This window comes from Podarcis tiliguerta, assembly GCF_965153285.1.
Source record: "Podarcis tiliguerta genome assembly, chromosome: 5".
NCBI lineage: Eukaryota > Metazoa > Chordata > Lepidosauria > Squamata > Lacertidae > Podarcis > Podarcis tiliguerta.
The window spans coordinates 1,433,287-1,447,096 of NC_139538.1; positions in this window are offsets into that span (position 1 = coordinate 1,433,287).

The window sequence follows — 13,810 nt, forward strand, 5'->3', positions numbered from 1 at the left end:
AGGAGCAGGGACCGAGCAACGGGAGCTCACCCCGTCGCGGGGATTCGAACTGCCAATCTTCTGATCGAAAAGTCCTAGGCACTATGGTTTAACCCACAACGCCACCCGCAACCTGGCTTTAAAAGAGGAGGAGACAAATTCATGGAGATGGAAAGGGCCATTGATGGCTCCTAGCTAGGATGTCTCTGCTCTGCCTCCACATCTTGGGGCAGCAATGCTTCCGAAAACCAGTTGCTGGACAAGCTCAGGAGGCGGAAAGGTTCTTCTGCTCCAATCCTGCTTGCAGGTTTCCCATTGAGGCAGCTTGGTGACCACTGTGTGAACAGGATTAGACAAGCCCCCTTTGGCCTGACCCAGCAGCCGGGCTCTTATGTTCTTACAGAACCTCCAGGTTCAGTGGCACTCTATCCAGATTCCTTGGGTGGTTTGACTGCTGTGAAAACAGGATGCTGGACTTTACGGACCCCAAGCCTGATCCAGCAGGCTCTTCCCATGTTCTTATTATGGCAGATCAGAGTGAACGTTTTCAAATGCAGTGGTACATCTGAATGCGAACGGGATACGTTCCGGGGTCCCGTTCTCATCCTGAGCAGAACACATCTCGCGTCTGCCCATGAACGCCTCTTCTGCATTCATGATTCGCCGCTTCTGCGCATGCGTGTGAAGTCATTTTGAGCGTCTGTGCATGCGCTGTCGGAATTCCACTCGGCCGAGCTAATAAAGCTCTTCTACCGACCGAGCCTCTGGAATCGCCTCCAACAAATAATTAACGACCTCAAGCCTTTGATGAGGCTCCAAGGCACGTTCTTCATCCAGCAGAGTTTCTGCACAGGGAAGAGACGAGAGGTTTGGGCTACATTGTAAAGAGTTTATTTCTAAGCTACGCAGTCAGAAAAGACATCCTCTCTCTAAGAAAGCAGAGAGCAACTGAACAAAGGAAAAAAGGAAACAGGAAACCACTAAGGTCACATCCTGTCTCCCATGAGACTGGAAGGTCTCTGGAATTTAAACAGAGTCCTGTGACTCCAAGCAACTGCTCAGTGAGAAACAGAAACTAACATGCGCGAGCGGCGAAACCTGGAAGTAACCCATTCCGGTCCTTCCTGGTTGCCATGGAACGCAACCTGAAAACGCTCAACCTGAAGCGTCTTTGACCCAGAGGCTCTGTGTCTTACTGGGGTCTCTTTTTAAAGCAGGTCTGCACTGCACCATCCCTTGAAACTTGGTTGGTCCAAAGGAAAGCAGAGCAAGAGCACGTTTGGCACTAGCTTGGCTGCAGGAATTGCTGGAAGGAGGCGTACAAGGCACCATCCAACCGGCTTAGGGACTCCAGGTTGGTGTGGAATTTACTACTTAGCCTTTTCTTCTCCCAAAGAAAACCCACAAGGCAGCAGAGGTTTGGGGCCAGAGTTTTCCTCGGTTTAAACTTTTATCTCAGCTGTGAAATAGATAATAATAATAATAGTAATAATAATAATAATAATAATAATAATAATAATAATAATAATAAATTATTAATACCCCACCCATCTGGCTGGGCTTCCCCAGCCACTCTGGGCAGCTTCCAACAAAATATTAAAATACAGTAATGCATCAAACATTTAAAGCTTCCCTAAACAGGTCTGCCTTCAGGTGTCTTCTAAAAGTCTGATAGTTGTCTTTCTCTTTGGTGGGAGGGCGTTCCACAGGGTGGGTGCCACCACCAAGAAGGCCCTCTGCCTGATTCCCTGTAACCTCACTTCTCACAATGAGGGAACCGCCAGAAGGCCCTCGGTGCTGGACCTCAGTGTTTGGGCTGAATGATGGGGGTGGAGACGCTCCTTTAGGTATACTGGACCGAGGCTGTTTAGGGCTTTCAAGGTCAGCACCAACACTTAGAATTATGCTCAGAAACGTACTGGGAGCCAATGCAGGTATTTCAGGACCGGTGTTATGTGGTCTCAGTGGCCGCTCCCAGTCACCAGTTTGGCTGCCACATTCTGGATTAGTTGTAGTTTCCGGGTCACCTTCAAAGGTAGCCCCACGAAGAGCGCATTGCAGTAGTCCAAGTGGGAGATAACTAGAGTATGCACCTCTCTGGAAAGACAGTCCGCTGGCTGGCAGGGTCTCAGCCTGAGTACCAGATGGAGCTGGCAAACAGCTGCCCTGGACACAGAATTGACCTGCGTCTCCATGGACATCTGTGAGTCCAAAACGACTCCCAGGCTGCGCACCTGGTCCTTCAGGGGCACAGTTACCGCATTCAGGACCAGGGAGTCCCCCACACCAGCCCGTCCCCTGTCCCCCAAAAACAGTACTTCTGTCTTGCCAGGATTCAACCTCAATCTGTGAGCAAACCACTCTAAGGAGGATTTTTTTTTGGAAAGGAACAAGACGAAGATTGTGACACACTTACTGCGAGTAAAATAATAATAGTCAAAATAAGAGTCTATAATGGTGAGACACCTTTTCTTAAAGATCAAGATATATATTTGGTAGCTCTGGGATGGCATTTCCACGGGGTGTGACTCATCTGGGCGTAACGGTGTTTTTCGAAGTTATCTTTTATTGTGTAGCCGTTTTTACAGCCCAGAGATAATTGGACCTTCCCCACACAACTTAAATGCCAAGCCTTCCCCAAAACGACACCCTCGCACTTTAAAGAAATTTTAATGCCTGTACGTCAGGACACGGAAACACAGACGGGGCCCATGAATTGGAGAATTAAGGCATAAAGGTGGAGACGGAGTCAAGAAGCAAAGAAATGCAGAACTGAATAATTCTGGTCTTTGCAAAGACCCATTAATTTACGCGTAGCCTGGAATAGTGTATCTTACAGCGATTAAAAAAAAGTAATGAATGTTGTGACCTGCCCTGGGTTTGCTTGGCAGTGAAGGGCAGGAATAAATTATACAAATAAAAAATAAAATAAAATAAAATAAAATAAAATAAAATAAAATAAAATAAAATAAAATAAAATAAAATAAAATAATATATATATATATAGAGAGAGAGAGAGAGAGAGAGATAGACAGACAGACAGATATTTGGGCACTGCTGTGGCAGAGACGTGTGCATGATAGCTGTCCTCTTCCTCTGTACCTGGAGACAGAAATGCTTCATAAGAATATAAGAACATAAGAATTGCCTGCTGGATCAGGCCAGTTGCCCATCTAGTCCAGCCTCCTGTCCTCACACTGTCTGAGCAGCTGCCCCAGCGAGAAAGCCGCAAGCAGGATTCGAACACAAGACCAGCCCTCTCCCCTCCTCGGGTTTCCAGCAACTGGCATTTGGAACAATGGCTGCCTCTGACTGCGGAGGAGAGCACTGACAGCAGGCATTGACAGCCCTCTCTCGCCCGCCACGAATTTGTCCAATCCTCTTCTAAAGTCATCCAGGTTGTTGGCCATGCCTGCCTCCTGTGGGAGGGAGTTCCCCAGTCCAACTGTGAGCTGCGTGAAGAAGGACTTTTATTTAATCCACATAGCTGTCAACGGGACGCAGGTGGCGCTGTGGGTTAAACTACTGAGCCTCTTGGGCTTGCTGATCAGAAGGTTGGCGGTTCCCCGTGACGGGGTGAGCTCCCATTGCTCGGTCCCTGCTCCTGCCAACCTAGCAGTTTGAAAGCACATCAAAGTGCAAGTAGATAAATAGGTACCACTCCAGTGGGAAGGTAAACGGCATTTCCGTGCGCTGCTCTGGTTCGCCAGAAGCGGCTTAGTCATGCTGGTCACATGACCCGGAAGCTGTACGCCGGCTCCCTCGGCCAATAAAGCGAGATGAGCGCCGCAACCCCAGAGTCGGCCACGAATGGACCTAATGGACAGGGGTCCCTTTACCTTTACCTAGCTGTCAACCTTCCCTTTTTTTGTGGGAAATTCCCCTATTCCAGTGCCATTTCCTGCTGCTTCCGGCTGCTATCCCGGAATGTTAGATATCCCGTAGACTGTCCCCGGGACAGGTGAGGCTGCTGACCCCTTATTTTCAAATCTGAAAGCTGACAGCTCTGTTAATCCACCCTGAATCACCCAGCGTTCAGCTGCAATGGACGTCCGTGAGTTATAGTGTCGCAAGAGAGGGAGGATTTCTCTACCCACCTTCTCCATGCCATACATAATTTTCAGAAACCTCTCTCCTGTCTGCTGTTCTCGAAACTAGAAAGTTCTGAATACCAGTTGCTGCAAAACACAGGAGGGGTTTCCCTTGCGTGTTTCCCTTTTGGGGTATCTGGCAGGCCAGTATCTAGGTTGTGGTCTCTGGTCTGCCCCCCACCTCACCCCAAAGAGACGTGCCTCCTCACACTGCCCCATGGGGGCCTTGGAAGCACCCCCTGGCCAGCCCCAGAGGCACCATTCGCCTGGGGAGCTTGTAGCCGGGGCTGCTGCAACAAACAGCTGTGCAAGCCTTTGGTAGGCAGAGACCCGAGAGGGCATCAGAGGGAAGGAAAGAGGGACGGAGGCCAGTGTTGCCCGCAGCACCCCTGACCAGCAGTGCTGGATTTATGTATGACCTAAACAAGCTCTAGCTTAGGGCCCACTCTCTTGGGGGCCCCCCAAAAAATTTAAAGGAAAAAACCTGGATGTACATTTCCAAAATATAAGATAAAAAAACAGATAGAATAAAACCTACACCCAGCAACCGTGTTTGGTGTTGTGTAGGCTCCTGTGATGTAAGTCATGGGCCCCGCCTCCTCCCTCAAATATCCCTGGTTTGCTCCTTTCTATATATAGGGTGCCTATGGTTTTCCCAGTAGTGACGTATGGAAGTGAGAGCTGGACCATAAAGAAGGCTGATCGCCGAAGAATGGATGCTTTTGAATTATGGTGCTGGAGGAGACTCTTGAGAGTCCCATGGACTGCAAGAAGATCAAACCTCTCCATTCTGAAGGAAATCAGCCCTGAGTGCTCACTGGAAGGACAGATCCTGAAGCTGAGGCTCCAAGACTTTGGCCACCTCATGAGAAGAGAAGACTCCCTGGAAAAGACCCTGATGTTGGGAAAGATGGAGGGCACAAGGAGAAGGGGACGACAGAGGACGAGATGGTGGGACAGTGTTCTCGAAGCAACCAGCATGAGTTTGACCAAACTGCGGGAGGCAGTGGAGGACAGGAGTGCCTGGCGTGCTCTGGTCCAGGGGGTCACAAAGAGGCGGACACCACTAAACAACTCAACAACAACAACATTTTGCATGGACTGTTTGCATGGTGACATGTGCAAATGACTTTAGGTACCTATGAGGTCCATCAATTACTATATAGAACATATTCAACACAAGAAACAGCGACAATTTGTTGTTGACAAAGGACAGCTGGACATATAAAGGGGTCCCATTACCTTCAGTAGCTGAGGGACTCATCAAACCTCAATCTCACCCTGCTGACCATCATTCAAGGCACCTGAAGGTGTCCACAGCACATGGGTTGAAAACCTCTGCACTGCACGAAAGAGTCCTTTCTTTAGCGCAGACATGCATCAAATCGCATTGTCTCTCTTTCTCTCAGCCTCCTCAGTTACAATGCAGGTGATAATAGCACAGCTCCAGAATTAATTCCTGTTCAGCACTTCGAATTCTGGAAAAGTATTGTACGATTGCTATGTATTAATAATAAAAGGCAACAGCTTCTCTAGCCAGTTCTATGGACGCCACATCAAAGGTCCAGCGAATGCAATCATGCTTTGAAAACATACCATTCACCCTCCACAGATACCATTCTCCTGAATTATGCGCCCGTATCTCGCCAATACTCCTTGCAGTTAATGCATCTCCAGTGCAGCCAGATTAGGAGCACTGTGGACAATTATGGATGCCCTGTCTCAACAGGGGCATCATCATATAGCATTGAAAGGGCACAGTAAAGGGTGTCTAAAATGGCAATGTGGAAATGCCAGTGACAAGATTTCCAGTTTATTTTCTGTGCTCATTTATGAAGTTTCAGGGGAAACCTAGAAATAAGGGGGACAGCATTTTGCAGTTGCAAGAGCATCAGTCTACAACCCAGGAGATGGCAAAAGTAATAATGGAACATTTAATTAATGGTAAAAGCATTAATTAATTAATGGTAAAAGGGACGCGGGTGGCGCTGTGGGTAAAAGCCTCAGCGCCTAGGGCTTGCCGATCGAAAGGTCGGCGGTTTGAATCCCCGCGGCGGGGTGCGCTCCCGTTGCTCGGTCCCAGCGCCTGCCAACCTAGCAGTTCGAAAGCACGTCAAAGTGCAAGTAGATAAATAGGGACTGCTTACCAGCGGGAAGGTAAACGGCGTTCCGTGTGCGGCTCTGGCTCGCCAGAGCAGCGATGTCACGCTGGCCATGTGACCCGGAAGTGTCTCCGGACAGCGCCGGCCCCCGGCCTCTTGAGTGAGATGGGTGCACAACCCTAGAGTCTGTCAAGACTGGCCCGTACGGGCAGGGGTACCTTTACCTTTAAAAGCAGCATGTGCAATGAACTGTGTTGAAAAATGACAATAGCTTTCTTATGTACTGAAGTTCTCACCCTGGGCCAGCAGGGGGATACTGTAGATAGTTTTCACTCAGGTCCACATATGCAAATAAGGAATTGAAAGTGACGTTTAGTGATTGGATAGTTACAGAAAGTTGTTACTGTTGCTTTGTAGTTGGGCTCTATATAAGCAGGTTGGCTGAACCCTTCAGTTCAGTTCTGTTCTGGCCTGTGAATAAACTAGAGCTGTCTGAAGAATCGCTGTGTCATCTGATATGTTCACCCACAACTTAACAAGCTTATTTACTCCTGTATTTTCTGGGACTGATATATTCGGAGCAGGAATGGTTCCCACTCTTCCTGCGATCAAATTGTGCTTATTCCCTCTCCAGCAGCCTATTATCTGCCCTTGTAATTTCTGCCAGCGAACAGGAAATGCAAAGTTGAATGAAGGGACTTTCAGTTTTTGAGACCATCTCTCACATGAAGGCACATGACTCCAGGGGTGTTCACATGTTACATTCAGTGTGTGTACAGTCCGTGTACACAAATAGCTGAGCTGTGCACTTGTAAAGTTATTCACACGTAATGTTCAACTGGTGATCAGTCTGTGTACTTGTGCACACAACTGATGAGCTGTGGAAATCAACATGTGTAAATCTTTCACAAAAATGCTTGTGTAGAGACAGAGCGTACCTGTGTTAAGTCTAACGTGTTGACAAGCCTGTTCTAGCTCTCAAGGAAGTTTCAATAAAGAAATATTGTCATTCCATATAGAGTGGGAAAACTGGATTTAACTCCCCCCCCCCAAAAAAAAACCCTTATAACTTATATAAATAGGTTAGAGCAAGTGAAGACCTTTTTTAACTAGTAAAAGTTAGAAACTGAGAGCTGAAAAATACACCCAGCTAAAATTACAAATTATCATTTCGTTAACTTAACTAGTCAATTAATTTCCACGAGGGATCTTGATTCAACTCATTTCCATGAAACTCCCTGGGTAAATTTGAGCAGAGAAGAGAAGTTTTACTCTCGTTTGCTTGAACACGTGCAGAGCGCCTTTGGGTATCAGAGACCCGCTTGAAGAACATCAGGAATCCTGCACTCAGAGCCTGCTTGTGGGCCGGCCACAATGAGAACAGGAGGCTGGACTAGACGGGCCCATAACCGCAAACTCTTCCTATGTTCTAAGCACAACAGCTAATAAAGTGAAATTATGTGTGGGTGGTCCACTAGACGTCCACCACCAATGATCTATCATTTGTCAATGACATGTTCCAGAATACTCCCACGAGAAACAGAAATGTCAGCAACCCTAGCCCAGAAGAGCCTATTTCATGTGTTGTCATCGACAATAAAAACCAGCCCTGCAAGGTAGGACACTTGTACCCCTTTCTACAATCAGGGAAGGGGGGGCAGAGTAAGAATGACTCACCAGGAGGTCCCCATGGTTGCATAATAATAATAATAATAATAATAATAATAATAATAATAATTTATTATTTATACCCCGCCCATCTGACTGGGTCTCCCCAGCCACCCTCAGCGGCTTCCAACAAAGTATTAAAATAAAAAAGTATTAAAAATGAAATAAAATGAAAAAGCTCCCCTAAAGAGGGCTGCCTTCAGATGTCTTCTAAAAGTCTGGTAGTTATTTTTAGACATCTGGTGGGAGGGCGTTCCACAGGGCAGGTGCCACTACTGAGAAGGCCCTCTGCCTGGTTCCCTATAACTTGGCTTCTCACAGCGAGGGAACCGCCAAAAGGCCCTCAGAACTGGACCTCAGTGCCTGGGCAGAACAATGGGGGTGGAGATGCTCCTTTAGGTATACTGGACAGAGGCTGTTTAGGGCTTTCAAGGTCAGCACCAACACTTTGAATTGTGCTCGGAAACGTCCTGGGAGCCAATTTAGGTCTTTGAAGACCGGTGTTATATGGTCTCGGCGGCCACTCCCAGTCACCAGTCTAGCTGCCACATTCTGGATTAATTGCACTTTCCGGGTCACCTTCAAAGGTAGCCCCACGTAGAGCGCATTGCAATAGTCCAATCAGGAGATAACCAGAGCATGCACCACTCTGGCGAGACAGTCCGCTACCAGGGAGGGCCTCATCCTGCGTACCAGATGGAGCTGGAAGGCAGCACAAGGGTCCAGCCCACCCCCACCCCCACCCCTCCAGCACCCAGCCAAGGCCGCAGGGCTGTTCTCTCCAGCTCAGCATTTTGAGATGGGCAGCATCCAGGGGCCGCCGAGCCAAATCTGGGCCCCCCTGGCGCTTTCTGCCACGGCGGCCTCCGCTGCCAAACCTACGAGGCCAAAGAGGATAACAGTCAAAAGGCATCCGTGGGTACTCTATATATATCGGAGATAAGTGGAAGGAGGTGTTTGTGGGAGTCTCGCCTGGCCCTCGGCTGCTGATCTCACAGTTTGGGTTCCAAGCGCTTGCTTTCCCTCCGGGGGGAAAGGGGGCAGACCTCTGGATTTTGCCCCTCTGCTTAAGTTACATTCCTGGGTAGCATTACCTATGCAGCAATCAGCGCAATTGCAGGCTACGGGAGCTCAGCCTCCCAGCCCTCGGCTCTTTTGCGGCGACAGAAATGGGGAATTAAAAATAGATTTACGTTGAGCTGCCCTGTCTGGATTGCATTGGAGAAGTCAAGTTTGTCTGCTCCCCCGCCCTGTGCAACACCCCCCTCCCCAAAAAACACATCCAAAGCAATCCCAGATTCCCAGAAAACGATTTTTCATAATTTGGGATGGTTTGGGAATAAGATTTTGCTTCAGAAGCTGTTTTTCCAATGGTCCTGAGCAGCACACCAAGGATGGCGTTGAGAAGGGGCAACTTTTTCCCCTGTGTAAAGGACATTTGCCAAATGTCACGTTACTCAATAGATATTCCCTAGGCACACTTCCAGCCTAGCTCTGGAACAGGTAATAATGAGGAATATTAGCTTTATAATATGGGCTTTTAAAAATAGATGTAGGTATAGACAAAGAGGATTAGACAAATCAAAGGAGCAGGAGGTCAACCGACACCGGCACACTTAGGGATCTGTAGAGTCTTCGCAGCTTGCGTAACAGACCTCAGCAACTCAGCATTTTGGCTAATCTACTTTATTTACAGGGACGCGGGTGGTGCTGTGGGTTAAACCACAGAGGCTAGGACTTGCCGATCAGAAGGTCGGCGGTTCGAATCCCCACGACAGGGTGATGTGCAAGTAGATAAATAGGTACCGCTCTGGCGGGGAAGGTAAACGGTATTTCCGTGCGCTGCTCTGGTTCGCCAGAGGAGGCTTAGTCCTGCTGGCCACATGACCCGGAAGCTGTACGCCGGCTCCCTCGGCCAGTAAAGCGAGATGAGCGCCGCAACCCCAGAGTCGGCCATGACTGGACCTAATGGTCAGGGGCCCCTTTACCTTTACCTTTAGATGCAGACAAAGAGGATTAGACAAATGAAAGGAGCAGGAGGTCAGTTGTGGTATATTCTGGTTCCACTGTTGAAGACATTATGCTGTGATTCCTCTATTTCTGGGGTTGGACTAGATGACCCACGGGCCCCTTCTAACTCTACAATACTACGATATTTCCCTATTTCATCCAGTTGGCTGCTGCTGTGTCTATTTGGGGCTCTTTCAGCATTTCCACAGAAGTTGAATAAAAGTTAAAATTAGAAGTCTATCAGAGAAAGTGGAGAGAGAGTCGTTTTCTCCCCTCTCTTAGAACTCATGGACACCCAACAAGACTGAACATTGGAAGACTCAAGAGAGCTAAAAGAAAAGGCTTTGCCATGTGTCATGACACAGCATCCTGCAGGGGGCAGTGGTGGCCACTGAGCTGGATGGCTTTGAAAGAGGAGGAGGAAGAAGAGTAGTGGGCAGTTGATGGTGCTGGAGGAGACTCTTGAGAGTCCCATGGACTGCAAGAAGATCCAACCTCTCCATTCTTAAGGAAATCAGCCCTGAGTTCTCACTGGAAGGACAGATCCTGAAGCTGAGGCTCCAAGACTTTGGCCACCTCATGAGAAGAGAAGACTCCCTGGAAAAGATGTTGGGAAAGATGGAGGGCACAAGGAGAAGGGGACAACAGAGGACGAGATGGTTGGACAGTGTTCTCGAAGCTACCAGCATGAGTTTGACCAAACTGCGGGAGGCAGTGGAAGACAGGGTGCCTGGCGTGCTCTGGTCCGGGGGGTCACGAAGAGTCGGACATGACTAAATGACTAAACAACAACAACTCTATTCCGAACTTAAAAATGGAAAGCGTAATGCTGGTGGTCAGCAAAAGAGGTTTAAAGACTCTCTCAAGGCAAATCTTTAAAAATGTAGTATAAACACTGACAACTGGGAAACACTGGCCTGTGAACACTTCAGTTGGAGAACAGCCTTGAACAAAGGTGTTGTGGGCTTTGAAGACACTCAAACTCAGGATGAAAGGGAGAAACGTGCTAAGAGGAAGGCACGCTTGGCAAATCCACACCGTGATCAACTCCTGCCCGGAAACCTATGTCCCCACTGTGGAAGGACGTGTGGGTCCAGAATTGGCCTCCACAGTCACTTACAGACTCACTGTTAAAACCGCGTTTATGGAAGACAATCTTACTTGGCTACGAGGGATCACCAAAGAAGAACAGCAAGACTCAGTCTTGCTTATTGGGGCTGATGAGATCTGTAGTTCAAAACAGCTGGCGGGCACCAGGTTGGGTAAGGACGATGGAAAGCTTTCTGTTTCCTTTGACGAATGGCTGCCTCCATTTGTATTTTGAGTATGACACAAATTATGTTACGTACGGTGCAGAAGTGTGCGATGCATATTCCCCACTGTGGAAGGACGTGTGGATCCAGAATTGGTCTCCACAGTCACATACGGACTCATTGTTCAAACCTTGTTCATGGAAGACAATCTTACTTGGTTACAAGGGATCACCAAAGAAGAAGAAGAAGCTCTGCCCTCCACAGTTGGAGGCAGCAAAGCTTCTGGGTACCAGTTTCTGAAAACTGCAGGAGAGAGTATTCTTCTGCTCGGATCCTGCTTGTGGGATTTGCACAGGCAACAAGTCAAATTACTGTGAGAACAGGATGTTTGACAGTGGACAGTCTCCCTCAGAAGGTTGTGGACTCTCCTTCTTTGGAGGTTTCTGTCTTATTTGGAGGTTTGGCTGTCTGTCTGTCAGGGATGCTCTAGCTGAGATTCCTGCACTGCAGAGGGGTGAACTAGAGGACCCCTGGGGTTCCCTTCCAACTCTCCAGTTTCATGATTCTGTGACTAGATGAGCCATTGACCTGATTCAGCAGGCTCTGCTTAGGTTCTTATGTTCCAAGGGTCCTGCACTAGGGGTCAAATCTCTGGATTTACATATAAGCTAAACATGCTGTAGCTCAGGGCCCCCCTCTCTTAAAGGTAAAGGGACCCCTGACCATGAGGTCCAGTCGTGACCGACTCTGGGGTTGCGGCGCTCATCTCACTTTATTGGCCGAGGGAGCCGGCGTACAGCTTCCGGGTCATGTGGCCAGCATGACTAAGCCACTTCTGGCGAACCAGAGCAGCGCACGGAAATGCTGTTTACCTTTGACGTGCTTTTGAACTGTTAGGTTGCCAGGAGCAGGAACTGAGCAATGGGAGCTCACCCCGTTGCAGAGATTCGAACCACCGACCTTCTGATCGGCAAGTCCTAGGCTCTCTGGTTTAACCCACAGCGCCACCTGTGTCCCACTCTCTTGGGGGGCCCCCCAAAAAAAAATTAAAGGAAGAAAATACCTGGATGTACATTTCCAAAATATAAGATTAAAACAAATAAAATAAAACTTGCATGCAGCAACCGTGTTTGGTGTTGTGTAGGCTCCTATGATGTAAGTCATGAGCCCCGCCTGCTCACCTGCCCCCTAAAATATCCCTGGTTTGCTCCTTTCTATATATAGGGTGCCTACATTCTGCATGGACTGGTTGCATGGCCACATGTGCAAATGGTTTGAGATACCTATGAGGTCCATAAATAACCATATAGCATATATTCAACACAAGAAACAGTGATTTGTTGTTGACAAAGGGCCCCATTACCTTCAGTAGCTTAGGGCCTCATCAAACCGAAATCTGGCCCTGGGCAGAGGTTGTTCAAACCCAGCACCCCCTTTTTTGCTTGCTCCCAGCGCCTTTCCTCTCCTCCAGTGACCCATTCCCCCCAGGCAACGCACGGACACCTCAACAGTTCTGAGGAAACGCTCTCCTATCCAAATGGCGAGCGAGATTTGAAACCCAAAGCCTGCCAGAGGGCCCAGCCCAGTCGTTTCGCCCTTGCCAGCATTTTGATTGCGAAGTCTGCTGACAAGCGCCTTTTGAGGGCAGCGCCACGGTCCAGCCCCAGTTCAGATCTGAGTCCAAGCCTCATGAGACCAAAATAAATACAGGGTTATCTGAGAAACGCCTTTGCAGTTTTATACGTTTTTTATTTCTGTCTCTCGTGTTCCAAACCCAAATGTGGACTAAGCACATCGGAGGATTTCTTGGAAGAATCTGCAAGAGAGGCCACTTTGTGCCCAGAATAAGGAGCAGGTTAGAGATGGAGTGGGGGAGATCATTCTGATCAACGATCAATTTATTCCTTTGCCTCACAGCTGCCCCCCTGACAGGGACTCCAGGTGGGTTGCACAGCTAAAGCAGAAGCAGATAAAAAAACATAGGCGAGGCAAAACATTCATTAAAAAACAATTGTTGTTTCTGTTGTTGGCATCCATCAGTCTCGAGAATCAATGGAGTGCACCTCCAGGGGTGAAGACATACTGCTGCGCTAACAGCACCAAAGTGACCTCCCTGGGGCGCAAGCCTGGACATGGAGGTGCGTGGAGGTCCTGGGCTGCCCAAACAACAAGCCCCCCCCCCTTGTTGATGTGGTCCAAAGGAAAGTAAAGGAAGACATTTGGCACCAGTTTGGCTGCAGAAGTTGCGGAAGGAGGCGTACAAGGCACCATCCAACCGCCTTAGGGACTCCATTCCAGATTGGCGTAGAATTCACTCCTTAGCCTTTTCCTCTCCTGAAGATATACCGCAAAGCAGCAGAGGTTTAGGATGAGAGTTTCCCTTCTTCTAGACGGGCTCCCTTCCCAGGTGGACGAGCCCCATCTACCCCTCACTTCCCTCTAGGGCAAAGGCAGAAACCACCCTCTTGATCATTGGACCCACTCTTGCTCTCATCTGCTTCGTCCAGCAGAGCCCGTCTTTGCATGCAAGGAAAGCCCCTAACTCATGGAGGGTTTGAGACCCATTCTCACCTGCTTTAGCTGGCTTGTTGTTGTTTAGTCGTGTCCGCCTCTTCGTGACCCCCTGGACCAGAGCACGCCAGGCACTCCTGTCTTCCACTGCCTCCCGCAGTTTGGTCAAACTCAGGCTGGTAGCTTCGAGAACACT